This window comes from Ovis aries, chromosome 25 (genome assembly GCF_016772045.2).
Source record: "Ovis aries strain OAR_USU_Benz2616 breed Rambouillet chromosome 25, ARS-UI_Ramb_v3.0, whole genome shotgun sequence".
Classification (NCBI taxonomy): Eukaryota; Metazoa; Chordata; class Mammalia; order Artiodactyla; family Bovidae; genus Ovis; species Ovis aries.
The window spans coordinates 34,572,379-34,599,482 of record NC_056078.1 but is presented as its reverse complement, the minus strand read 5'-3'; the positions used below and the strand labels follow the sequence as shown (position 1 = coordinate 34,599,482).

At 45.6% G+C, this 27,104-nt stretch overlaps 1 pseudogene; it reads right to left on the bottom strand.

Annotated features, from left to right (window-relative positions):
• Nucleotides 1-318: 318 nt before the first annotated feature.
• LOC106990762 (collectin-43-like) lies at nucleotides 319-21,180 on the bottom strand (annotated as a pseudogene).
• Between the last annotated feature and the right edge of the window lie 5,924 nt (nucleotides 21,181-27,104).

The following is a 27,104-nucleotide window of genomic DNA, read 5'->3' as shown; positions in this document are numbered from 1 at the left end:
GCCCATGTTTGGTGGAGGTGGAGGGCTAGACACCAGTCTTGTTGAGGAGGAGACACTGGATTTTGCAACAGGGTCATCTTGGAGACCTCCTTTTGGCCTTGCCCCTGAGTCAGCAGTCTGCCCCTCTTTTTTGTGACAAGACTTCCTGGTGTGAAGCCAGTTTCAAACTTTATTCTGATGGAGGAGTTCCATAGAAGGCCTGCCTTCTGGCCTCATCTCATAGCTCAGTGCAGAGGTCACGAGCAGCCAAGGGTCACCTTTTCATTGGAATGTTGGCAGCACACAGCCTTGGCATTGCCCTCTTCCTCCCTGGGGGGCTCAGAACTCACAGATCCTGAGGCGCATCTCAGCACAGGCTCTGTTGTTCTAGCTGCCATCCCGATAGATCTCTATGCAGCTCTCTGGGCCTTTGTCAGTGACCCTGTTGTTGGGCTCATGGGGGCGCCCAGAGAGAATAGACAAGGAGCTCCCCCGTGGGGTAGATGCCCTCATTCCTGGTGTCAGTCATGCTCAGGAAAGCAGCCTTGTTCTGGGCTGTGGCCAGCTGAGTCAAGGCCTCGTTCTCAGCTGCAGAACATGGGGAGGGCAACTGTTCCCTGGCCTGTGTGCAGATCTGCTGGGCAGCCTGAAATCTTGAAGATCTTCTCCCCGACACTCCGGCCATCAGGGAAGAGCACCGCTAGGGGAAGAGGAGAGTCAGGTTGGGGATGTGGCAGCATCTAGGCCTTGTGTTCCAACTGGAGTCTCCAGCCTCCCTTCCGGGTGCCAGGGCACCAGATGGGAAGAAAGTGAGGCACTTGGTTCAGAGCAGCTCTGGCTCCACGATGTGCCCTGAGTGGTGCCGTGGTCTCTAGGTACAGGTGAGGACCCCAGAACTCAGGTGCTTACTTAGGAGGCCCAAAGTTGCCCAGCTGTCAAATGTAGATGAGAATCAGACCTTACTGTATGCGACACTAAACTCCCATATGCACTTTCTGTTCCTCCCCCTGTTGTATGCCAGAATTGGGGTTTTAATCAATGTGTAAATAGTTAGGGCTTTGGCAGGGAAATGACACTGTAGAGACCAGGGCAGTTCCTGAGAGTGAGGAAAATACCAAACAAACAGGCAGCTCACTCTCACCCTTGGATGGTGACTGGGCATGTGGAGTTGTCTGAGCGGTTCTGTGCTGTGTGAAGGAGTGAGGAGAAAAGGGAGGACGGGGGTGCATCTGAGAGCAGCCAATTGCTCACCTCTGCACCGGGGGCAGTCCAGTGTTGGCTTCCGTATGTTCACAGGTGATGCTACAGCCAGTCAGCCTCCCTGAACCACTGGGCAGGGGATGATGGCATCTGTGAGCTATATGTGGGAGTGGGAGTGCAGGGTGGGATCAGCTTTGGAGAGAGCCCTGTCTAGGCCTCAGAAGGTCATGTGTTCAGCCCACCCTGGCAATGGCAACCCAGGAGACAAGGGAAAATCACTTCCCTTTTCAGAGTCTCAGTCCTTATTTCTAAGGTAGAGGTACATTACGTAACAGCATGCCCTATGTGACGTGTTAAGTATCTCTTTTTATTCCATCCTATCCACACCGCTCTGACTCCAGGGTCTGCATGGAAATCTTTAGGGCTCCTAAGAGGGCTCACTAGACTGGTTCTGAACCCAGGCTGTACCCTGGCCCAATGCCCTTTTCCTCTGAGTAGCTTCAACAAGCAATCAGAGACCAGATTTTCCACGGAGTCAGGATGGCACCCAGACAGCCCTGGACAAGGTCAGTGCAAGCTTGTGTGCCATGATTGGTTACATCCCATGCATCTGGGTGTGTGTGCATGAGCATGCATGAATATATCCGTGTGTCCATCTGGTGTACATGGCCGACTCAAGGTCCATCATGATATGTGTGCATATGCATGCATGTATGTTCATGTATGTAGATGCTGTCAACTGAGTTATGGTGTTTAGGTACACACGTGCAGCCCACACATATGCCTAAGTTCTCCTTTGTTTGTATCAGTCTGCATGAAGGAGTAAATAGGTGTGCAGATAAGCTTGTGCAAGGAGGAAGACAAACTGCTGGAAATTCTCATCCTACTACTTCAGCACTTAGTTGACTTTAGTCCTTAGGAGCCAACCGTTTGTCTCACCCAATTAGGCCCCTTTATGCTCTGCTGCTGCTGCTGCTAAGTCACTTTCGTCGTGTCCGACTCTGGGTGACCCCATAGACGGCAGCCCACCAGGCAGCCCTGTCCCTGGGATTCTCCAGGGAAGAATACTGGAGTGGGTTTCCATTTCCCTCTCCAAAGCATGAAAGTGAAAAGTGAAAGTGAAGTTGCTCAGTCATGTCCGACTCTCAGCAACCCCGTGGACTGCAGCCCACCAGGCTCCTTCAGAAAACTGTTCCTTTTTTTGATCAAAGAGGTTTGATAAGTGATGTGCATTCAAAACTGTCATCAGGGAGAGCAGAGAAGGAGGAGGGACAGTTAGTAGAGTCCCAGGGCACAGGGCACTCAGGTGTGTTCTCCAGGAGGCCTCTGTGTGCTTAGAATCCAGGCTTAGGGAAGAATCTGCTTTAAGTACCCAAGGAGATGCAGGAACAGTCCAGCACTGGCCAGATATTGGAGGCAGCCTGCTCCTGCCAGACTTCAGGGCATCTTTAGGGTGAGATACTTGGTGGCCACACACCAGGGTCAGGACCCTGCAGCCTTGAACCCCACATGAAACATCCCACCCCCACTCTCAGGATCATGTCTGAATTCTCTGCTGTCCTGGGCTGTGTGGCTGCTTCTCTGGGCATTTGCATACCTGGCCCCACAGAGGGAAGAAATGCATCCTGGGTTGGGTGTCCCCTTTTCTGTCATAGGAATCCACCCAGAGTAGGCTGGAGTGAAGTTCTGCTGAACTGATGACATGGACCGCATCCTCCTCCTTATCTAGTGCATCTACTTGAGCTCCTGGAGCACGTGGGGCACAGCTCTGTCCCAGCCCTGTCCTTAGCCCGACTCCTACCCCAGGTCTAGGTCCAGTCCCAGCCATGGCCCCAGCAAGTCGAATTTAGACCCAGCCCAGCAAACTGCAAGCCAAGCCCAGACAGACCCTATCTGAGGTCCACCCTCAGTGCCAGCTCAGGGTCAGGTCTAGGAACTCACCTTTCTCATACTGAGAGGAGACATTTTGGAGGCATTGTCGCTGTCCCTCTAAGATCACAAACTGATGCCTGAGAGCACTGATCTTTGCGGAAGAGAGAGGCTGAGTGAAGATGGGTCCAGCATAGCCTGGGGTCACTCAGAGCTCAGGCCTCAGGGAAGGGTGTCCAGGTGCAACCCATATTGGGGGTAGGGTAAGGAGTTGGGACAGAACCATAGGAGGCCCACCTCTGCTGACATAGCTGGCCTCTGCTGCCCATGGGATTCTCTTGTAAATAGTATCCCCCGAGAAGATCCCTGCACCTCACGGACACTGAACCAGATGACATTTTAATTCCAAATTCTAGGAATCTGGTATAACTTCCTTTTGTGTGTGTGTGTGTGTGTGTGTGTGTGTGTGTGTGTGTGTGTGTGCGCGTGTGTTTGGGAGGTGGGGGTAGCATGGTTATTTGAAGTTCAAGGTTATCTGATGAATTGGGAAGGGAGGTTTGCTTGTCCCAAAGATCAGAAGGGAAAACTGCTCAGGTTGCCCTCCAGTGAGTCATAGAGAGGCTAAGACCAGTGTCCACCTCACTGTCCATCTGTTATTCTTTCCTGCTTCCACTCCCACCTGTAACTAGGGGGGATGCCTGAGAAGAGGGACTGAGCTGAAGAAGGTCTATTCCCTACCTCACACCCTAGTGGAGGTCTCCAGGGCTTCCTTACCTGGGACTACAGTCTCTCCCTTTGCTCCTTTACTCCATGATCACCTCTGACCCCCTTTAGTCCTGGGAGGCCCCTGGCACCTGAAGGTCCCTGTGGACTGATGGCTCCAGCAGGCCCTGGAATCAGAAAAGAATCGTTGCATGTGTTCTGGGCACATTTTCCAGCATTTTCGCCTCCCCCAGTACATGGACTGTCATACCCCCAGCAATACACCCTCCCCCTGTACAAATGTTCTTCAGTGCCTGGATCCTCTCCTTGCAGCCTCTTCGTACACTGTCGAACAACCCAACAACCAGCCTTCCCTGGATACAGACAGCCCATGCTACTTGCACCACCCTCTCCCTAGAGACAGACAGTTCCCAGAGCCCAACGCTGGCTCTTGCCCTGTAATGCCAGCTCTGACCTGGTGGCTGGCAGTGGTGGGCACAGGGAATGTGAGCCCAGCCCCATGACCATTGCTCATCTTCTATGCCAGCACTTCCAGGGGCTCCAGGCTCACCAGGGGCACCTCTCTCTCCTTTGAGACCTGCGGGGCCTGGGGAGCCCTGCATGCCTGGGGCACCTGCTCCTCCTGAGAAAGGAAGACATTGGAGAAACATGCCTGAAAGTGCACTCAGCAGGTACCATTTCCTGAGCAGTGCAGCTTGTCACCCACAGCTCCAGGTGAGAGAGCAAGAGAGCGACCTGGGAGACTGCTCCTGCCTGCTTGGTCTCCTCTAGGAAATTCAGTCAGTGTGGGAATGTCGGGGGAGAGGCCCAGGCCAGGCCTACCAGGCGTGGAGGTTCCAGGCTTTCCAGGCACTGTGCATATACCCTGGTCCCCACCAGGGCTGCCAACATCACCCCTCCCTTCTCCCTCCCTTACCTGCCACATACCACCCTCCTACCTTTGGGTCCAGGTTCTCCTTTGGGGCCTGGTGTGCCTGCAGGTCCCATGCTGGGAGGAAGAGCCTCTCTTCCAGCTGGACCAGGCATACCTGTAGGCCCTGGGGAAAAGGACCAGCCAAGTCAGTGACACTGAACCTCCTTGGAAGTGGAAGTGCACAAAAGATGGGGCTATAATAGAAGTCAGACAGGCAGCCTCCTCCTAAAGATGTTGCCCTCACTCTTCACCCTCCCCAGGAGCTCCAGCCTTCCCTGAAATAACCCTGTGCCACTTCGAGAATGACCTTCCCCTTCCTGGAGTAGAATCTGGGCATGCCTACTGCCGTGGCCTAGCGGCAGCACGCCATCTGCAGACACCTGCATTCCATGCCCAGCTGCTCACCAGGTGGTCCAGTGTCTCCCTTTAGTCCAGGTTCTCCAGCAGAGCCATTGTCCCCTTAGGCCCAATAGGGCCAGCTGGTCCAGGCATTCCTGCTCATCCTCCTAGTCCTGGTGAACTTGTGACAAAAAAAGAGATGTACATAAAGCTGATGCCAGCCCAGGAGGAGCCAGCTGCCTGCAGAGTCAGGGCCCTGGCATTCCTTCAGGGTTCTGTAGGGTGTAGACACTCCCCTCCACCTGACTGGTCCAGTGGTGATCCAGGAAATGCGTGTCCATATTCCCATTTACAGATGAAGAAACAGGCTTGCAGAGTTGGAGGCAGATCCAAACCAAGACCCACCTGCCTGCATACAATGCACCTGCTCCTGCCCCAAGGCCACAGTATTTATGATAGGTAAGTCTGTCAGCTTTTACCCTTGACCATGGGCCCCCTGCCCTCCACCTTCTGAGAACCAAAGTTTATGTCAGAAATGACACCTGACACTAATCACCAGAGGAATATAAATCAAAAGCACAATGAGCTGTCACTGCATACCTTTAGAATGCTATGATGAAAAAGATAGCAAATAACAGTGTTGGAGAATGTGGAGAAAAGAAAATCTTTGTGCACTGTTAGTGGGAACGTAGGCTTCCCTGGTGGCTTAGAAGGTAAAGAATTTGCCTGTAATACACGAGACCCAAATTCAGTCCCTGGGTTTGGAAGATCCCCTGGAGAAGGGGATGGCTACCCACTCCAGCATTCTTGCCTGGAGAATTCCATGAACAGAGGCGCCTGATGAGCTATAGTCCATGCAGTAGCAAGAAGTAGATATGACTGCGCCTAGCGGGAATGTAAATTGATACAGCCACTGTGGAGAACAGTATGAAGTTGCTCAAAAATTAAAAATAGGTCTACTATACTTTCTAGCAATTCTGCCTCTGAGTATTTAAGCAAAGAACATGAAAACACTAATTCAAAAAGATATTGAACTCTCAAGTTCATCGCAGCATTGTTTACAGGAGCCAAGATATGGAGGCAGCCTAGAGTCTAAGAATCTGTGAATCAATGAATGGATGGAGAAAATGCAGTTTGTATATACAGTGGAACATTATTCAGCCATAAAAATTAATGGAATCTTGCAATCTGCAATGACATGGACAAACCCTGAGGGCTTTTAAATGGTTATAAGTGGAATAAGTCAGGCAGAAAAATACAGGTATCATAGGATATTTGGAATCTAAAAAACAAATGAACAAAAGCAGCACACACAAAGATGCAGAGAATAGATTGATGGTTGCTACAGGTGGGGTTGGGAAGTGAACAGAATGAATGAACATAGGCAAAAGGCACAAACTTCCTGGTATAAAATAAATGAGTCAGAGGAATGCAAGGTACAGCAAGGTTACTATAGTTAATAATACTGGGTTGCATGCTTAAAAGTTGCTTAGGGAGTAGATTTTTAAAGTCCTCATCACACACACACAAATTGTAACTATGTGTGTTGATGGATTTTGACATGTCTTATTGTGCAATCACTTCACAATACATACAAACATAAAATCATTATGTTGTATACTTGAAACTAATATATTTTTGGTCATTTATATTTTAATAAAAAGAAGAGAAAAAGCTATGTAAGATGCTCTTAAAGTACAGAAAATAGACTAGATTATAACATACCATTAAGTGATGGAAGGATGTTATAAACATCTATTCAATATGGTTCTCTTCATCCACAGACTGGATGTCTTATGTATGTGCACATGTAAAACCTATTGGAAAACCCATAAGAACAGCATATACAAAGTTCCTTCTATGTGGCACAATTCAGGTCACCTTGATTTTCTTCTTTTTATCTTTGGTGACCATATATTATTTTTATATTGGAAAAGTGACCAAACATTTTTTAAAAACATGTTACTTTTGTGAAGTAACTGCCTAAGTCTGAAATTACATGAGATTTACCCCTATATAAGAATTTTACACTCCATTCTGGGAATTTGATTATTCTTGATCCATTGAGATGAAATTCACATAATAGAAAATTAACTTTTTAATTTTTTTTTGGCTGTGCCGCACGACATGCAGAATCTTCTTTCCCTGACCAGAGATTGAACCCAGGGCCTCTCAATGAGAACGCAAAGTCCCAACCACTGGGCCACCATCGAATTCCCTAAAATCAGCTTTTTCAAAGTGTACAAATCAGTGTCATTTTGCTCATTCATAACATTGTGCCACTACCACCTCTATTTAACTCAAAAATATTTCATCAACCCCAAAGGAAACCTCACACCTGTTCATCACTCCATCGCTGCCTCCTCCCAGGCCCTGGCTTCCACTATTCTGCTTCCTGTCTCAATGATCTATTCTGAATATTTTATATAAATACATACAAAAAAATGACCTTTTGTGTCTGGCTTTTTGAACATGGAGTGACCTTCTTGGGGCTCATCCCAGTACTTCATTCCTTTGTATGCTTGAGCAATGTTCTATAGTGTGAACACAAAACATTTTGTTTATCATACACTGTGGATAAACGTTGATAGACACTTGGGTGGTTTCCATTTTTTACTCTTGTGAGTAAAGCATTCATGTGCAAAAAGACAACAAAAGAAATCTGTCAGGTGCTGCTAACTTGTTCATTCACTTCTTTGTTCATTTCCTCGTTATTTCATTTCTCTGTTCACTGAGAAACTATCTGTGGAACATTGCTTTCTGCCTAGCACTGAGCAGGAGGTACACGTTAGCACCAGGTCCTGATCTGCAAGGAATCTTTCATCAAGTTTTAAACTGTGAGGCACAGGTAATAAGTAAGGAAAACAGTTCCTGAGATGTCCCTCATCCCATCAGAGCATCCTCAATCCGAGCACACACATTTGGAGCAAACAGGACTTTAAGGCTGAAGAGGATTTAGAGAGACTTAGAGAGGAGAGGTGACATTTCAGATTTGGAAACCATTTTCCCAGAGTAAGAAGGTCGGGCCTGCTTGGGCCAAGAATGCACAGGTGGGGGGAGACTGGTGCATTTGATGTGTAGCTGAGAGCCTCTGTGCTGGGCCTTGTGTCCTGCTGTTAGTTCCAACCTTCACTAGGCACGATACGGAAGCCCAGAGGTTGAGCCCTGCATCCCAGACACTGTGGTGCACTGTGCTCAGGCAGAGATGCCTGGGCTCCCAGATGAGCCCCTCCTGGGCTCCCCCTTGGCTGGGTGGCAGCAACTACCTGGAAAGGAAGTCACTCCTTAGAGGGGAGCATCACAGGTGGCCCATCCTTGTGCACTAACCATGGAGGCCACAGGTGCACTGAGGGGGAGGAAGGAACATCCTGCTGAGCAGCAATCACCATGCCTCCCAAGCACTCATTTTTGCCTCCTCACATCCCCTGAAGTCCTAGCCCTGTAGCTTACTGGCACCTGAAGTGAAGCTTTATGGACCAGCAATTTGGCCAGCCTTAACTGTACTAAAATGCCTCATCTCCAGGCCATTTACATTCTTTTATTCCAACAAGTATTCACTGAGCTTCTACTAGGTACAAGGTGCTGTCCTAAATGCTGAGATTATACTAGTGAAAAAAAAGCAGACATAAGCCACATCCCTTCCTCACAGAACTTAAACTCAGCTACATAGAAATAGATAATAAAAATTAAAATGTACAACAGATGGTAATTCATCAGATCAGAATAAGTGCTACAGAGGTAAATTAAAGCATAGCGTATTGGCGGGGGTGTCTTCTAAATAGGATGGCCAGAGAGGGAGTCTATGAGTGAAGCTGTGAAGGGGGTGAGGAGTGAGCCATGGGGATGTGCATGCTCAGAGCGAGGACAGGGCCCTGGGGAGGCAGGGGGATGTGCGTGCTCAGGGACCAACAAGGAGCCAGTGTGGTCAGAGTCTGGGGAGTGTGGGAGGAGGGAAGGAAATGAGCTCAGAGAGATCAGCAGGGGTTGAGGTTAGGAGATACTGTGGGACGTGAGTTTCACTCCCAGGGGAGATGTGCACCCCAGGAGGCACTCTGGCACTGAATCCTTCTGGGCAGCAATCTCAGAGGCACTGAGGAAAGAAGGAATTGTCCCTGGAAATACAGCCCCCCAAGCAGGGTCCAGGTGTTATTGGCCCTGCACGACATGTCTGGGGCATCACCAAGTGACCCAGCACCCCCCTCTACCTCTGCTCAAGGGTCTCTCCTCTCAGGCTCATCTTGTCCTTTACATCAGGTTCTTGGGAACATGTGTGTCAGAATCTGTGGGGGAGGTCATCCCCAGTGCAGACTCTGGCCCCACCCAGCCCTGCTGGTCAGGATCTGAGGATGCTGGGATCTCCAGGAAATTCCCAGACCTGTCACCATTGAAGGAACCGGTGCCTGGATCTGGGGAGCCAGTGTGGAGCCTGGTCTTGGCCCGACTGTGCACTGTTCTCTCTCCAAGCACCAACCCAAGGCCAGGCTTGGAAAGCACAGGAAAGAGAGGTCTGGGGTACACCATGTAGCTGAGGGCCACTGTAGGGAAAGTCCCCACCCCTCCCCTGCCCCGGGATTCAATTCAGGACCCCCTGGGAGCTAGAGGGAACTGGTACCTTGAATACCGCCCCACTATTGAGATCACTTCTTGGCATCCTTATCACGGCTCCATTCATTAATGCTGGGAACGACTTTCTGTCTGTAAAGGAGAGATACTTGTCTCTTATCCTACAAAGCCTGGGGATATTGTGTATTCTTTGCAGCTTAAATGTTATTCGCTTCTTTCCTCTACAGCTAAAATGCAAACCAAAAAAAGATAAGGACCTCAGTTGATCCCTCCACAGCCCTGGTTCAGTGCCATGGTGGTCCCCTCGTACTCGTTGGTTTATTGAATTCTCACTTCTCGCCAGTAACACCCAGATCTTCTGCTGTGGGTCAGTGTTTCTCAGACACTTCCCTTAATAAGCTGTATTTTAGGAAACCTCAGGAGAATCCACCTAATTGGTACAGCAAGAGGATGTGACTTTACCCTGAAACCTCACAAAAAAAAAAAAAAAAAAATGAAGGCTTGGCTCAATTATTTATCTGTCTGTGGTCCTAATATTTCCATCCATAGATGAGCAAACTGAGACTCAGAGACACTGAATAGTTTGCCCTAGGGGCCTCTGCTGTGGAGAAAGAGCTATCAGACATACACAGATGTGTCTGATAAAGAAAGCCATGTCCTTTCACCATCTAGGTTGGGTTTCACATAGCATCATTGTATCACAATTTTCTTCCCGATCAAATGAGATTAATGCATCACTTGTTAGACTTTTGGTCGGATTGTATAAACTACTCAAGTGAACTCCTAAGCACAGGACTAGACTATGAAATATAAGGTCCCTTTCTTTCTCTCTGTAATGTATTTAGGGAAAATCCTTTTATTCAGGCTTGAGTATGGGGCCACAGTGCCTCATCCTTTCTCACTCATCATGGAGTTCAGCTCAGTTCAGTTCAGTCACTCAGCCATGTCCAACTCTTTGCAATCTCATAACCTGCAACACGCCAGGCCTCCCTGTCCATCACCAACTCCCGGAGCTTACGCAAACTCATGTCCATCGAGTCAGTGATGCCATTCAACCATCTCATCCTCTGTTGTCCCCTTCTCCTCTCACCTTCAATCTTTCCCAGCATCAGTGTCTTTTCAAATGAGCCAGTTCTTCACATTAGGTGGCCAAAGTATTGGAGTTTCAGCTTCAGCATCGCACTTCCAGTGAATATTCAGGACTGATCTCCTTTAGGATGGACTGGTTGGATCTCCTTGCTGTCCAAGGGACTGCCAAGAGTCTTCTCCAATACCACAGTTCAACAGCACTGATTCTTTGGTGCTCAGCTTTCTTTATAGTCCAACTCTCACATCCATACATGACTAGTGGAAAAACCATAGCCTTAACTATATGGACTTTTGTTGGCAAAGTGATGTCTCTGCTTTTTAATATGCTGTCTAGATTTGTCAGAGCTTTTCTTCCAAGGAGCAAGTGTCTTTTAATTTCATGGCTGTGGTCACCACCTGCAGTGATTTTGGAGCCCAGAAAAATGAAGTCTCTCACTGTTTCTGTTGTTTCCCCATCTATTTGCCATGAAGTGATGGGACCAGATGCCATGATCTTAGTTTTCTGAATGTTGAGTTTTAAGCCAATTTTTTCACTCTCCTCTTTCACTTTCATCAAGAGGGTCTTTAGTTCCTCTACACTTTCTGCCATTAGGGTGGTATATCTGAGGTTGTTGCATATCTGAGGTTGTTGATATTTCTCCTGGCAATCATTTTCCTGCTTGTGCTTCATCCAGCCTAGATTTCACATGCTGTCCTCTGCATAAGTTAAATAAGCAGGGTGACAATATATAGCCCTGATGTACACTTTTCCTGATTTAGAACCAGACTGTCGTTCCATGTCTGGTTCTAGCTGTTGCTTCTTGACCTGCATACAGATTTCTCAGGAGGCAGGTCAGGTGGCCTGGTATTCCCACCTCTTTAAGAATTTTTCACAGTTGTTGTGATCCACAGAGTCAAAGGCTTTGTCATAATCAGTAAAGCAGAAGTAGATGCTTTTCTGGAACTTGTACTTTTTTGATGATCCAACAGATATTGGCAATTTGATCTCTGATTCCTCTGCCTTTTCTAAATCCAGCTTGGACATCTGGAAGTTCATGGTTCATGTACTGTTGAAGTCTGGCTTGGAAAATTTTGAGCATTACTTTACTAGCGTGTGAGATGAGTGCAATTGTGCGGTAGTTTGAGCTTTCTCTGGCATTGCCTTTCTTTGGGACTGGAATGAAAACTGACATTTTCCAGGCCTGTGGCCACTGCTGAGTTTTCTGAATTTGCTGGCATATTGAGTGCAACACTCTCACAGCATCATCTTTCAGGATTTGAAATAGCTCAACTGGAATTCCATCACTTCCATTAGCTTTATTCATAGTGATGCTTCCTAAGGCCTGCTTGACTTCACATTCCAGGATGTCTGGCTCTAGGTGGGTGATCACACCAAGGTGGTTATCTGGGTCATGGAGATCATTGTGTATCATTATTCTGTGTATTCTTGCCACCTCTTCTTGATATCTTCTGCTTCTGTTAGGTCCATACCATTTCTGTTGTTTATCATGCCCATCTTTGTGTGAAATGTTCCCTTGGTATCTCTAATTTTCTTGAAGAGATCTCTAGTCTTTCCCATACTACTGTTTTCCTCTATTTCTTTGCATTGATCACTGAGGAAGGCTTTCTTATCTCTCCTTGCTATTCTTTGGAACTCTGAATTCATATGCGTATATCTTTCCTTTTCTCCTTTGCCTTTTGCTTCTCTTCTTTTCTCCGCTATTTGTAAGGCCTTCTCAGACAACCATTTTGCCATTTTGCACTTATTTTTCTTGGGGATGGTCTTGATCACTGTCTCCTGTACAACGTCACGAACCTCCCTCCATAGTTCTTCAGGCACTCTATCAGATCTAATCCCTTGACTCTATTTGTCACTTCCACTATATGATCATAAGGTATTTGATTTAGGTCATACCTGAATTGTCTAGTGGTTTTCCCTACTTTCTTCAACTTCAGTCTAAGAGCTTAATTAAATATGAAAAATCTTTAACAACCTGCAGAGGTACCAGTTACTCTAAATGGACAACAGTTAAGTTCTGGAGCACAGAAGTCCAAGTTCCACTCTTTTACTCACTATTTGAGCATTTCTTGGGTAGTTGGAGTCAGAAGATTCTAGGGGAGAAATCGGGACAGCTGCTGATGGAGCCAGAGGCTTGGGACAGCCAATCTTCGCCAACCAATAAATCCGTGTTTTAGGTGGGCTCAAAATCTGGGTGAAACCCACCCATTTAGGAAGACCATCTATAAGGCTTCCACAGTAAAAGACTGAGAGTTTCTGGGTTGGTTACAACTCCAGTGCCCACCCCTTCCCACCAGGACAAGCCCATGGTCTCAGCTCTACCTGGATCCCCCTTCTTCCCCTGGGGGCCTGTTTTCCCATCTTGTCCATCACAACCACAAAAGCTATCCACTGTCAGGGGACACAGCCACGGTGCAGGGATCAGTCAGTACTTCTCAGAATAGACATCCATTTCTTCTCCCTGGGAATTCTGGGACTGTGTGAGCAGGAGCAGCATGCAGAGAGGGAGAAGAAGCCTGTCATAGACAGATGAACAGAAAGAGGGTGTGCTCTTGATCTGAGGATGTGGATTAAGGCTGGCCCAGCCTCTTGAGGTCAGGAGAAGCCCTTCCCCCATCTCTTCTCCCATCCTCTGGGGAAAAGAGCAGCAGGGCTCCAAACGCAGTTTAGAGAAAGATGGGATTCAGTCTGGCCAGGGAGGACATGAGCAGACCAGCTGGACCTCTGACCTGGTCTGCCAGCAGCATGAATCTACTCTCAGATGCTCTGTGTCATCCCTCTTTGGGCTGGTCATCCTTGCCAGGGGAAATGTGACCAAGATGTAGAATTCCTCACCAAGGCCAAATGTCACATCTGGAAGGACTCCCTGAGTGCCCTTGGGAGGGAACCTTCCCTCCGTGGACTTCCTTCTCCCTTTCTGTACCAGTAAGGTGATTGGCTTAGCTCTGACAATGCAGACTGGCTTCCTCTTACTTGCTGTTCCAGACTGACTAGTACTGGGCTCTGCAGTGCTGTCTGTCCAAAAGAAGCCCTGGTCCTGAATGTTTTGTGATGTCTGTCCTGAGCAAAGGATGGGGATATGACTATGTTTACCAGGATTTGTCATTCCTAGGCTCCATGAGGAAAGTCCCTGGCATACCTAGAGTCCTGTCCAAACCTCCTGTGAGGAGTTGGGACAGGGGCCTCTTGGAGGAAGGGACATGATAGATAGGTGCAGTTAGCAGAAGGCTGGTTTTAGGGAAGTAAAGAACAGATGTCCAATAGAGCTTCCGGTTACCATCAGAAAGGGACTCAAGAGATAAGTGAGATCAGGGGTGGGTATAGGACATAGGTCACTCCTACTGTTGGGATTTTTTTCTTCCCTCAGCTAGAAACTGTAAAGTTTTGACCATGGAAGGTGCTCATGGGCTTTGCAGAGGCTCTAAGAAAGCCTGAGGGACCTGTGCAGAGAATAGAGGGTCGCCAGGCAGGCTGAGGTAGTGGGGTGGAAAAGTTTAATAGGTCAGAGAAGTCTTCCTTCCAAGAGGACAATGAATTGCATTTTCCACAGGGACTTCTAGACAATGGCATCAGAGATCTGGTGGATGTCATATCCAACTCACCTCCCCCGCCTGCCCCACCCCCAGTCCAGGAAACACATCTTCCACCAAACAAAGGGAACAGAGTGAAGAGCATCCCCTATTACCCCATTTGCTCCCACCACTAGCATTGACCCTTCTAGACTGGAACAGCTACACAGACCCTGCTTTCCTCAACACCAGTAGGATAAACCAGCCACATAGGCAGGGAGATATTCACTGGATACTGGAAAACAAATTGAGAGGCAATAATAGAGACACTTACAGTTGCTCTCTCTAGGGCTCAGAAGGTCCAGGCAAATTAGAGTTCCTGGGCCACCATTGGTTCTTTATACCTGCCCTGTAACCTGAAGTCCTAGTGCCAGTTTCCAGAGAAAAGAAAGATAAATTTTTGCCCTGTGGACTCAGTCGATTTTACCTCCACCTGGGTTCTGGACACCTGCCACTGATGTTCATGGCAATAAACACACATTAGAGCACCCTCAGCCCAAGATCCTATCAGGACCTCACTGAAGCCCTGTGAGTAAAGTGGCAGCATCAGTGTCCGTGTTTCACAGATGTCCAGGAATCCAAGGTCCAGAGAAGACCAGCAAGTTGACAATGACCTATAGCTCTTGCAAAAGCAGACTGCCTCTTCTGAGTCCAAGAGCAAGCACCTGCTGTGCCCACTTCTCTTCCTCCTCATCTCAACATTAATGCTCGACACTAGGAAAGCTAGGAAAGAGCTGGGAGCTGCTTGGCAGATCTACAGTGCTTTGCAACAGGTGGAAGCTTATAGAGCAGGCCTATACAAATTGTTGAACAATGCAAAAAAACCCACTTGTGCAGTTATGAAGTTTAGGAATGGGCCAATAAAAATGCCACAGACTGGAGTTCCACCTGCCCTACAGCCCTGCTGCTGCCGGGCTAATAGAAGGATGAGTGGACTACTTAACTGAAACAAGAAACCCACTTTCTCAACCTGTGGACCAGGAGGCTAACTTGAGCCACATGAATTTGTAACTAAATATTCCAGGAGCAATCATCCCTGGCTTTTGCCAAGTTAACCAAGAGGCAAACTAGTTGACATCATCACAGCTCAACTGTTGACCACCCAAGGTCATTGCCAACTACTTGTCAGGAGAATAATTCATCTTGGCCTTGTCACAGGGTGTACCCCCAGGGGAACACATTGTAAATGGCTCTAGGACTGGCAGGGAAGTCCCCAGTGCTTTGGATTTGCAGCCCTATGGGGATTAAAACTAGAAAGGGACTTGCAAGTTTCATCTGGGCCTATGTAAGATGCCTACAAAATTAGTCTAGGCCTCTTACTAGAGAAAGGCACCATTATATTAACCCTGTGATCTGTTACACCCCCTCTCCAGTGTTTGACACTGGCTGTGTGGACTGAGGTTGGACAAGCTTAATGGTAATGTGGCCCAGAACAATAATCATAGTCAAGGGTGTTATTATGTCAGAATGATGTTACTATTTGTATTTTACTTAATGGTCATGATCTTCCCTGCATCGAGCCTGTTAGACATCTTATATTTCATGTCTAGTCTAAGTGGAGGGAGCCTGTTTGCAGATAGATAGGGCAACAATGGGCATGTGTGCAGATAGTGCAACATGAGTCTGATGCCTGTGTCTAGAGCGATATGCTGTTGTTGTCCTCAGGAATTCCATGAAAAATTGACCTGATAAATGCCTGTCTCCAAAGGTTACCTACCTTTTGGACTCTCAGTATTCACTAGCTGTGGTTGTCTGTGTTGCATTTGTGGTATCTGATTGTGGTGTACCCATATATACCTGAGGCCAGGAATACTGTGGAAGAGGGGTGGACCAAGAGAGTAAGGGTCATTCAGGCTGTGTAAGGATGGACTGTATAGTCAGCCCATTCAAGATGGCGGTTCTCTTGCTCTTTCTACCCCTCCTGCTCAACTAGTCCTTGCTCCACTCACAGGACTATCCAGTCCTCTTAAATATAAGGCTTAATTAGTAACCACCTACATGCTGGCTGCTGCCCTAGCTGCAGGTTTCTCTGGTAACAGATAAGCCCAACTGACATCAGATCCTCCTATAAATGGTAGGCTGATACTTTGACACTTCTCCCCCAAAGTCAAAAATTGCTGCCATTTCCTACCTGCTGTAAACGGTGGCAAATTGCTCTAGGACATTCTGTTTCGGACATGTAAGATGCCCTGTCCAATAACCATTGATGTCTTTGTTGCTGTCTTTCACTTTTTTTCCACTCTTAAAGCAGGTCATCTACAAGGCATGAAGGCCTGTGAAGTCCAGCACAACAGCAATAGGCAGGTTCCTTTGGTTTTGGTCTCAGGGAACTGTTAGTGGAGGTCTGGCATTGGGGCCTTCTGCCAGAGCATTGAGAGACCCACTCCTGCTCTGTTCTGGGTGTTGAGCTCTTTGCTTCCAAAACCATGACACAGGCAGGAAAAAGGAGAATGAACATCAGAAGAAGTAAGATTCCAGCTCTGTTTCCCGCCCTGACCTGTCAGGCACAGGACAATGTCTCTGAGGCCAAATCTTGGGGGTTCGATTTATACCTACCATCTGGTCCTTGCAAACTGGGTGCAAATTCAGAGCAACTGTCCACACGAGGCTAGGAGTGGCTTCTCCATTGGTCGGCTAGAATTTGAGTGCACCTCATATACATTTACTTTGCTTGCCCATTAGTTTCCTTAAAATTGACATCCTATTATCTCCCACTTTTCTGAGTCTTAGGGAAAATAGTGATTCGCCTCCTCTTCACTACCCAGAGTACTCAAGTCCTCAGGAATACAGGCATTCCTTGAAACTTTCCCCCTGTCTGCTGAGAGCTGAGATCCAAAGGAAAAATCACCTTCTCTGGCTCAGATGGATTTCCTGGTTTAGTCATTAATGCCTTCAGCGTATGTGCCACTTGATTTAACCAGAAGTGCATCTCTTATGGACAGATGCTCATACATCAGCAGCCACCAAGTCCAGATGAAAAGCACCCGAGCCTAGAATCAGAACTCTTCTTTCAGGCTGTATCAGGAAAGGTGCCCTTCTAATGAGGATGAATTTCCTTTCCCTTCATGCAGAAGAACGCAGGGTCTTGCAAGCCAGCTGAAGCAGAATCATAGTTTTTTGGATACAAATGACTCTTCCAGAGACTCAGATATACCCCCAAACCACTATCTTCCTATTTTTGGAAAACATCAGTTCTCTACCAGGTATAATTGTGTCTCAACTGCAACCAAGCAGAAGGTCAAAGACCTGAGATGATTAGGTTATCCCAAGGGGTAGGAGAGGGTGGATTTGGGGCAGGGTCTGTATGGGCCCGTAGACTCCTCAAGCCTAAGATCCTGGCAACCAATGTTACCTTGTTACCTCTGTTTCATAATCACATACTTCAGAACTCACCAGAGTGGTGGTCTTCAGCACAAGTATACCTTGGAGATAAGAAATAAAAGAATAAACCACATGCCCAACCAGCCTAATCCCTCATTATTTTATTCATTTTCCTTCTTGACCATCCATTCAAAAGAGCCTGTACCACTCCTCCACCTCTGGCCACATGTGTTCCCAAGGGATGAACATTAATTACAAGAATTTGAGTAAATGCTGTCTCAGACATCCTGAGGGCAAACAAGAGAAAAACATCTTTGGGGGAGTTCACTGGTAGCCCAGTGGTTAGGATTCCTGGGTTTCATAGCTGTGGCCTGGGTTCAATTCCTGATCAGGGAACTGAGATTCCATAAGCCACGTGGTATAGCTGAAAAAAAGAAAAATCTTCTCCTCACTGTATCCTCAGTTTGAAGTCCCCGTAACCTATAGCTTATTGGTTTCCTTCTTTTGTTTTTGGCCATGGAATGAGGTGTGGTAGGATCCTAGTTCCTAACCAAGAATGGAACCAGTATAGTATCTGTTGCATTGCAAGTGTGGAATCTTAACCACTGGACCACCAAGGAAGCTTCCCCATAGCTTACTGGGAACTATAACATTTGTAAAAAACTTGATCTCTAATAGGTTGCTTTAATTTAGTTGTTGGTATTTGGAATATGGCTTCTCCTAGATTAACCATTTTCTTTCTAGCTGTCTCTTTGATCATAGAGGCATTAAATTTTTTCCCCTTTTTTATAGTGAGTATTCCATTCAAAAATTATTCTAGCAGTCCGTAAGCTGTCCTGTATCACATCTATCAGAAACAGGAGTGCAAAAAAGGAATCCTGGTCTCAAAACTAGGAGCATGGGTATTATATTATCCAGAGTCCCCATAGTATATATTGTTCATTATTCTCTAGTGTTGACTATAGTCATCAAGGACAACATCCCATTATCAAATTCACCCTGTTGCTTACATTCTATACAATGTCCTCATGTGACTTCATTCTCTACTGTGAGATGAATATCCAGTCCAGGTCCCCATCAGGGAATGCACCAAACCAAGCTTTCCTCCACTGGTAGAAGATACAAACAAATTTATTTTTATTTAATCCCTCACATTGTGTGATATAACATGCAAAAAATGTTTAGCAAAATAACTGATATAACATATTGAGTCAGAATTGCTAGCCCAGATTGTCTCTTCACCTTGATCCTGAGAGATAATGAAAGAAATTCAAGCATACTTGGATTCTGGTTCCTGGAATGCAAACATTTCTTTTTTTTTAATTAAATAATACTTGACATACAGGATTGTATATATTTAAGATGTACAGCATATTGTGCTGTACTTAGTTGCTCAGTCATGTGTGATTCTTTGTGACTTCATGGACTGTAACCCGCCAGGCTCCTCTGTCCTTGTGGATTCTCCAGGCTTTTATACTGGTGTGGGTCGCCATGCCCTCCTACAGGGGGATTTCCCAGCCCAGGGACTGAACACTGGTATCCCACACTTCAGGCAGATTCTTTACCCTCTGAGTCACCAGGGAAGCCCAAGATGTGGCACCTATTAATTTGATGTATTTACAGATTGTAATATGACTAGAACCAGACATCTTGAATGTGAAGTCAAGAGGGCCTTAGAAAGCATCACTATGAACAAAGCTAGTGGAGGTGATGGAATTCCAGTTGAGCTGTTTCAGATCCTGAAAGATGATGCTGTGAAAGTGCTGCACTCAATATGCCAGCAAATTTGGAAAACTCAGCAGTGGCCACAGGACTGGAAGAGGTCAGTTTTCATTCCAATTCCAAAGAAAGGCAATGCAAAAGAATGCTCAAACTACCGCACAATTGCACTCATCTCACATGCTAGTTGAGTAATGCTCAAAATTCTCCAAGCCAGGTTTCAGCAATACGTGAACCATGAACTCCCTGATGTTCAAGCTGGTTTTAGAAAAGGCAGAGGAACTGGAGATCAAATTGCCAACATCCATTGGATCATGGTAAAAGCAAAAGAGTTCCAGGAAAACATCTATTTCTGCTTTATTGACTATGCCAAAGCCTTTGACTGTGTGGATCACAATAAACTGTGGAAAATTCTGAAAGAGATGGGAATACCAGACCACCTAACCTGCCTCTTGAGAAATCTGTATGCAGGTCAGGAAGCAACAGTTAGAACTGGACATGGAACAACAGACTGGTTCCCAATAGGAAAAGGAGTACGTCATGGCTGTATATTGTCACCCTGCTTATTTAACTTCTATGCAGAGTACATCAGGAGAAACGCTGGGCTGGAAGAAGCACAAGCTGGAATCAAGATTGCCAGGAGAAATATCAATCACCTCAGAAATGCAGATGACACCACCCTTATGGCAGAAAGTGAAGAGGAACTAAAAAGCCTCTTGATGAAAGTGAAAGTGGAGAGTGAAAAAGTTGGCTTAAAGCTCAACATTCAGAAAACGAAGATCATGGCATCCAGTCCCATCAGTTCATGGGAAATAGATGGGAAACAATAGAAACAGTGTCAGACTTTATTTTGGGGGGCTCCAAAATCACTGCAGATGGTGACTGCATCCATGAAATTAAAAGACGCTTACTCCTTGGAAGAAAAGTTATGACCAACCTAGATAGTATATTCAAAAGCAGAGACATTACTTTGCCAACTAAGGTCCGTCTCATCAAGGCTATGGTTTTTCCTGTGGTCATGTATGGATGTGAGAGTTGGACTGTGAAGAAGCCTGAGCGCCCAAGAATTGAACTGTGGCTTTTGAACTGTGGTGTTGGAGAAGACTCTTGAGAGTCCCTTGGACTGCAAAGAGATCCAACCAGTCCATTCTGAAGGAGATCAGCCCTGGGATTTCTTTGGAAGGAATGATGCTAAAGCTGAAGCTCCAGTACTTTGGCCACCTCATGCAAAGAGTTGACTCACTGGAAAAGACTGATGTTGGGAGGGATTGGGGGCAGGAGGAGAAGGGGACGACAGAGGAGGAGATGGCTGGATGGCATCACTGACTCGATGGACGTGAGTCTGAGTGAACTCTGGGAGTTGGTGATGGACAGGGAGGCCTGGCGTGCTGCGATTCATGGGGTCGCAAAGAGTTGGACACGACTGAGCGACTGAACTGAACTGATTTGACTTCTATTGTAGTGGTAATTAGCACCTCCATGATAAAACTTAATTATAATTTCTTTTAAACTGTAGAACAATTATACCAAGGAAGTTCTCACACTGTTGCCAAAGTTCTAGGCCCTACAACAGACTTCTAACCTAGGGATCTGGCAAAGCAACTGAGTATCCCCAGGGAATCTGACTTTGATAGTAAGCAGAATTTGATTACAGAACTTCTACAGGACTGGGAAACAGACTCTTGGAGGATACAAACAAAAGCATCTGCATACCAAGAATCAGGAGAAAGGAGCACTGACCGCATAAGAGACTGAGCCAGACTTGCCTGTGAGTGTTTGGGAATTCCTGGCAGAGGCATGGGTTGACAGAGGCCTTTCACGAGGTCAGGGGCACTTGTCTCCAACAGTGCTGGGAGGCACAGTGTGCTGGCATAAATCCTTTTGGAGGAGGTCACCATTACCCCTACCATAGAATGGCCTCAGACCAAACTACAGGGAGGGAACACAGTGACCCATCAGCAGAAAATTAGATTACAGACTTATTAAGCATGGCTTCTTACCCTACTGCTCTCCACCGGGTGCCCTTTGCCAATAAAATCTCTTGCTTTGTCAGCGCATGTGTCTCCTTGGACAATTCATTTCTGAGTGTTAGACAAGAGCCCAGTTTCAGGCCCTGGAAGGGGTCTGCCTTCCTGCAACAAATGGCGACCCTGGCAGAGACTCTTCTTCGCCGAGACTGACATCCTGACCACTTGGGGTACTCAGGGGCCAGCTTGCTTGCCAGTGGACCAGACCCAGCAGCCGCAACTGGGAACCTTTTGTCCCTGGTCTCCTCCTGACACGGACAACTGGCCAGAGTGCCCCGACCGGTAAGGAGCAAGAGACTGTATTTACCTCTCTCCCCTTCCCTCTCTCTTTCCTCTCCTTAACCCTTCCTATTCTTCCTTGTTTTTTTAGTCCCCCAGTCCTGGATGCAGGGATCTGGTCGAAAGGCCCTCAGTCTGAGCTGAGAATTGGAGATTGATCATCTCCTCTTGGCAGAGAACCTGAATTCTGGTTCTGGTCTGGTCTGATTTCTGGTAGAGCCGAGTTCCAGTCCTCCCTTCTCTGGAGGCCCAGGGAAAAGTCCCAGAACACCTGGGTATCTGTAGGTGGCAGAAGTCGTCTGAAGGCCACCCCTTTCACCCCTCCTCTCCCGCCTCCTCCCCCTTCTTCTTTCAACCTGGCTTCCTTTCCTCCCTTGAAATCTTTGATGTTAGTACTTGCATCTGAAGTTCTGTGTCTCTATAGGAGGTTTTGCTTCCCTGGTGGTGCAGAGATTAAAGCATCTGCCTGCAATGTGGGAGACCTGGGTTCGATCCCTGGGTCGGGAAGATCCCCTGGAGAAGGAAATGGCAACCCACTCCAGTATTCTTGCCTGGAGAATCCCATGGACAGAGGAGCTTGGTGGACTACAGTCCACGGGTCGCAAAGAGTCAGACACGATTGAACGACTTCACTTTCACTTTCACTTTGCCCACCAGAACAAGACTGAGTTTTCCCCATAGTCAGTCCCTCCCATCAAAAAGCTTGCACAAACCTCTTATACTCATTCATCAGAGGGCAGACAGAATGAAATCCACAGTCACAGAAAACTAACCAAACTGATCATATGGATCACAACCTCATCTAACTCAATGAAACTATAAGTCATGCCAGGTAGGGCCAACCAAGATGGACAGGTCATGGTGGAGAGTTTTGACTAAATGTGGTCCACTGGAGAAGGGAATGGCAAACCACTTTAGTATTTTTGCCTTGAGAACCCCATGAGCAGTGTCAAAAAGCAAAAACATTACATTGAAAGATGAACATCCTAGGTTGGTAGATGTCCAATATGCTACTGGAGAAGAGCAGATAAATAGCTTCAGAAGGAATGAAAAGGCTGAGCCAAAGCACAAACAGTGCCCAGTTGCGAATGTGTCTGCTGTTGAAAGTAAAGTCTGATGCTGTAAAAAACAGTATTGTATAGGAACCTGGAATGTTAGGTCCATGAATCAACATAAATTGGAAGTGGTCAAATAAGAGATGTTAAGAGTGAGGAAGCAGTAAACTAAAGTGGAAGGGAATGGTCAAATTTAATTCAGATGACCATTGTATCTACTACTGTGGGCAAGAATCCCTTATAGGAAATGGAGTATTCCTCATAGTCAACATGATTCCAAAATGCAGCACTTGGGTGCAGCCTCAAAAATGACAGAATGATTTTGGTTTCTTTCTAAGGCAAACCATTCAATATCACAGTAATTATGTCTATGCCCTAACCACTAATGCCAAAGAAGCTGAAGTTGAACAGTTCTATGAAGACCTACAAGACCTTGTAGAACTCACACCAAAAGAAGAAGAAGATTTCCTTTTCATCATAGGGACCTGGAATGCAAAAGTAGGAAGTCAAGAGATACCTGGAGTAACAGGCAGATTTGGCCGTGGAATGCAAACTGAAGCAGGGCAAAGGCTAACAGAGTTTTGCCAGGAGAACGCACTGGTCATAGCAAACACCCTCTTCCAACAACACAAGAGATGACTTTACTTATGGACATCACCAGATGGCCAATACCAAAATCAGGCTGATTATACTCTTTGCACCAAAAACAAGACCAGAAGCTGACTGTGGCTCAGATCATGAACCCCTTATTCAAAATTCAAACTTAAATTGAAGAAAGTAGGGAAAACCACTAGACCATTCAGGTATGACCTAAATCAAATCCCTAACGATTATACAGTGGTAATGACAAATAGCTTCAAGGGAATAGATATGATAGAGAGAATACCTGAAGAACTATGGAGGGAGGTTCGTAACATTGCACAGGAGGCAGTAATCAGAACCATCCCCAAGAAAAAGAAAATGCAAAAAGGCAAAATGGTTGTCTCAGAAGGACTTATATACTGCTCAGAGAAGAAGGAAAGCAAAGGGCGAAGGAGAAAAAGAAATATATACACATCTTTGAATGCAGAATTCCAAAGAATGGTGAGGAGAAATAAGGAAGCCTTCCTAAATGAACAATGCAAAGAAATAGAGGAAAACAATGGAATGGGAAAGACTAGAGATCTCTTCAAGAAAATTGGAGATACTAAGGGAACATTTCAAGCAAAGATGGGCACAATAAAGGACAGAAACAGTATGGACCTAACAGAAGCAGAAGAGATTAAGAAGAGATGGCAAGAATACACAGAAGAATTGTATGAAAAAATCTTTGTGACCCGGATAACCACGATGGTTTGATCACTCACCTAGAGCCAAACATCCTGGAGTGTGAATTCAAATGGGCATTAGGAAACATCACTATGAACAAAGCTAGTGGAGGTGATGGAATTCCAGCTGAGCTATTTCAAACCCTAAAAGATGATGCTGTGAAAGTGCTGCACTCAATATGCCAGCAAATTTGGAAAACTCAGCAATGGCCACAGGACTGGAAAAGGTTAACTTTCTTTCCAATTCCTTCAAGCTAGGTTTCAAGAGTATGCGAACCAAGAACTTCTAGATGTCCACGCTGGATTTAGAAAAGGCAGAGGAACCAGTGATTAAATTGCCAACATTTGTTGGATCATTGAAAAAGCATGAAAGTTCCAGAAAAATATCTACTTCTGCTTCATCGACTATGCTAAAGCCTTTGACTGTGTGGATCACAACAAACTATGGAACATTCTTAAAGAGATGGGAATACTGGATCACCTTACCTGCCTCCAGAGAAACTGTATGCAGGTCAAGAAGCAACAGTTAGAACCAGATGTGGAACAACAGACTGGTTCCAAATCAGGAAAGGAGTACATCAAGGCTATATATTGTCACACTCCTTATTTAACTTATATACAGAGTAGGTCATGTGAAATGCTGTGCTGGATGAAACACAAACTGAAATCAAGATTGCTGAGAGAAATATTAATAAACGCAGATATGCAGATGACACCACTCTTATGGCAGAAAGCGAAGAGAAACTAAAAAGCCTCTTAGAGAAGGTGAGAGAGGAGAGTGATAAAGCTGTTTAAAACTCAACATTAAAAAAACTAAGACCGTGGCATCTGGTCCCATCATTTCATGGCAAATAGATGGGGAAACAATGGAAACAGTAACAGACTTTTTTTCTTGGGCTCCAAAATCACTGTGGATGATTACTGCAGCCATGAAATTAAAAGACACTTGCTCCTTAGAAGAAAAGCTATGACACCCTGGACAGTGAATTAAAAGCAGAGACATTACTTTGCTGACAAAGGTCCACGTAGTCAAAGCTATGGTTTTCCCAGTAGTCATGTATGGATGTGATATTTGGACCATTAAAAAGATTGAGCACCAAATAACTGATACCTTTGAACTGTGATGCTGGAGAAGACTCTTGAGAGTTCCTTGGAAAGCAAGGAGAACAAACCAGTCAATCTTAAAGGAAATCAACCTTGAATTTTCACTGGAAGTACTGATGCTGAAGCTGAAGCTCCAATACTTTGGCCACCTGATGCAAAGAGCTGACTCTTTGGAGAGGACCCTGATGCTGGGAAAGATTGAAGGCTGGAGGAAAAGGAGAAGACAGAGGATGAGATGACTGCATGGTATAACTGCCTCAATGGAAATGAATTTGAGCATAAAGTGAAGTCACTCAGTCATGTCCGACTCTTTGCAATCTCATGGACTGTAGTTTACCAGGCTTCTCCGTCCATGGAATTTTCCAAGCAAGAGTATTGGAGTGGGTTGCCATTTCCTTCTCCAGGGGATCTTCCTGACCCAGGGATTGAACCCAGGTCTCCTGCATTGCAGGCAGATGCTTTACCCTCTGAGCCACCATGGGGTGGTCATACTTCGATTAATAGTGAAGGACAGGGAAGCCTGGCATGCTACAGTCCGTGGGCTCAAAGAGAGTCAGACATGACAGAGAGACTAAATAAAAACAACAGCAGCAACCCTTTGCCGCATCATCCCCTAGTAATCATTTACTCTGTTTTTATGAATTCAGCTTTTTCTAGATTCCATGGGTAAGTGATATCTTAGAGTATTTGTTTTTCTCAGTCTGACATCTCAATTAGCATAATGTCCTCAAGATCCATCCATGTTGTTGCAAATGGCAGGATATACTCTTTTATCATGGTTGAATAATATTTATTTGCATATTTGTGTATATCTCATCTTTTTATCCATTTGTTGATGGGCTCCTAGTTTGTTTCTATGTATGAGCTATTAAGAAAAATGCTGTAAAAAGACATGAGAGTGCATATATCTCTTTAAAAATCTGTTTTTATTTCCTTTTAGTGCATACCCAGAAATGGGATTGCTTCATCACTGGGTACATCTCTTTTTTTTTTTTTTTTTTTTGAGGAACCTCCATCAGGATTTCCATAGTAGTTGAACCGACTTGCATTCCCATGAATAGTTTACACAACAAGTTCACTTTTCTTTTCATCCTTGCCAAAACTTATCATAACTTTTCTTGGTGATAGCCATTCTTAAAGGTGTGAGGTGATAGCTTATTGTGGTTTTGATGTATATTTCTCTGGTTAAGTTTCTTGAACATCTTTTCATATATCTATATGCATTTCTGTGTTTCGTTTGGGAAAATGTCTGTTTCTTCCCTTTGCCTATTTTAAAATCAGATTATTAATGACTTGTATGAGTTCTTCATATGTTTTGTATGTTATCTGCTATTCATGATTTGCAAATTTTCTCCCAATGTATAGGCTGTCTTTTCATGTAATTGTTTCCTTTGCTGTGTAGAAACTTTTGAATTTTATATAGTCACCTCATTTTGTTTGTTTGTTTGTTTGTTTGTTTTTTGCCTTTGTTGTTTGTGCTTTTGGTGTCATATCTAAAATATGATTACCAAGACTTGATGTTGAGGACCTGCTACCCTATGCTTTCTTCCAGAAGTTTTATGGTATCAGGTCTAATGTCTATGATTGATGTCAGTTAATGCGTTGTGTGTGTGTTATAAGATAGTGGTCCAAGTTCATTGTCCTGCTTGTGCTGATCCAGTTTTCTCAATATCACTGTTTGAAAAGACCATCCTTTCCCCACTGGGTGTTCTTGGCTTTCTTGTCAAATATTTTGACCATATTTGGACAGTTTCTTTCTAGGCTCTCTATTCTGCTCTATTGGTCTGTGTCTATTTTTATTCTAGAACTATACTGTTTTTATTTCTATGCTTTTGGGTAGTGTATTTTGTATTGAGGAGGTGTGATACCTTCAACTTTGTTCTTCTTTATCAGGATTACTTTGGCTATTCAAGGTCCTTTGTGGTTCCATACAAATTTTGGGACTTTTCTCTATATCTATGAAGAATGCCATTAGAATTTTGATAGGGATAGAATTGAATCTATAGATGGCAACCTATATCTATAAATTTATTTATCTTTCTCTAAATCT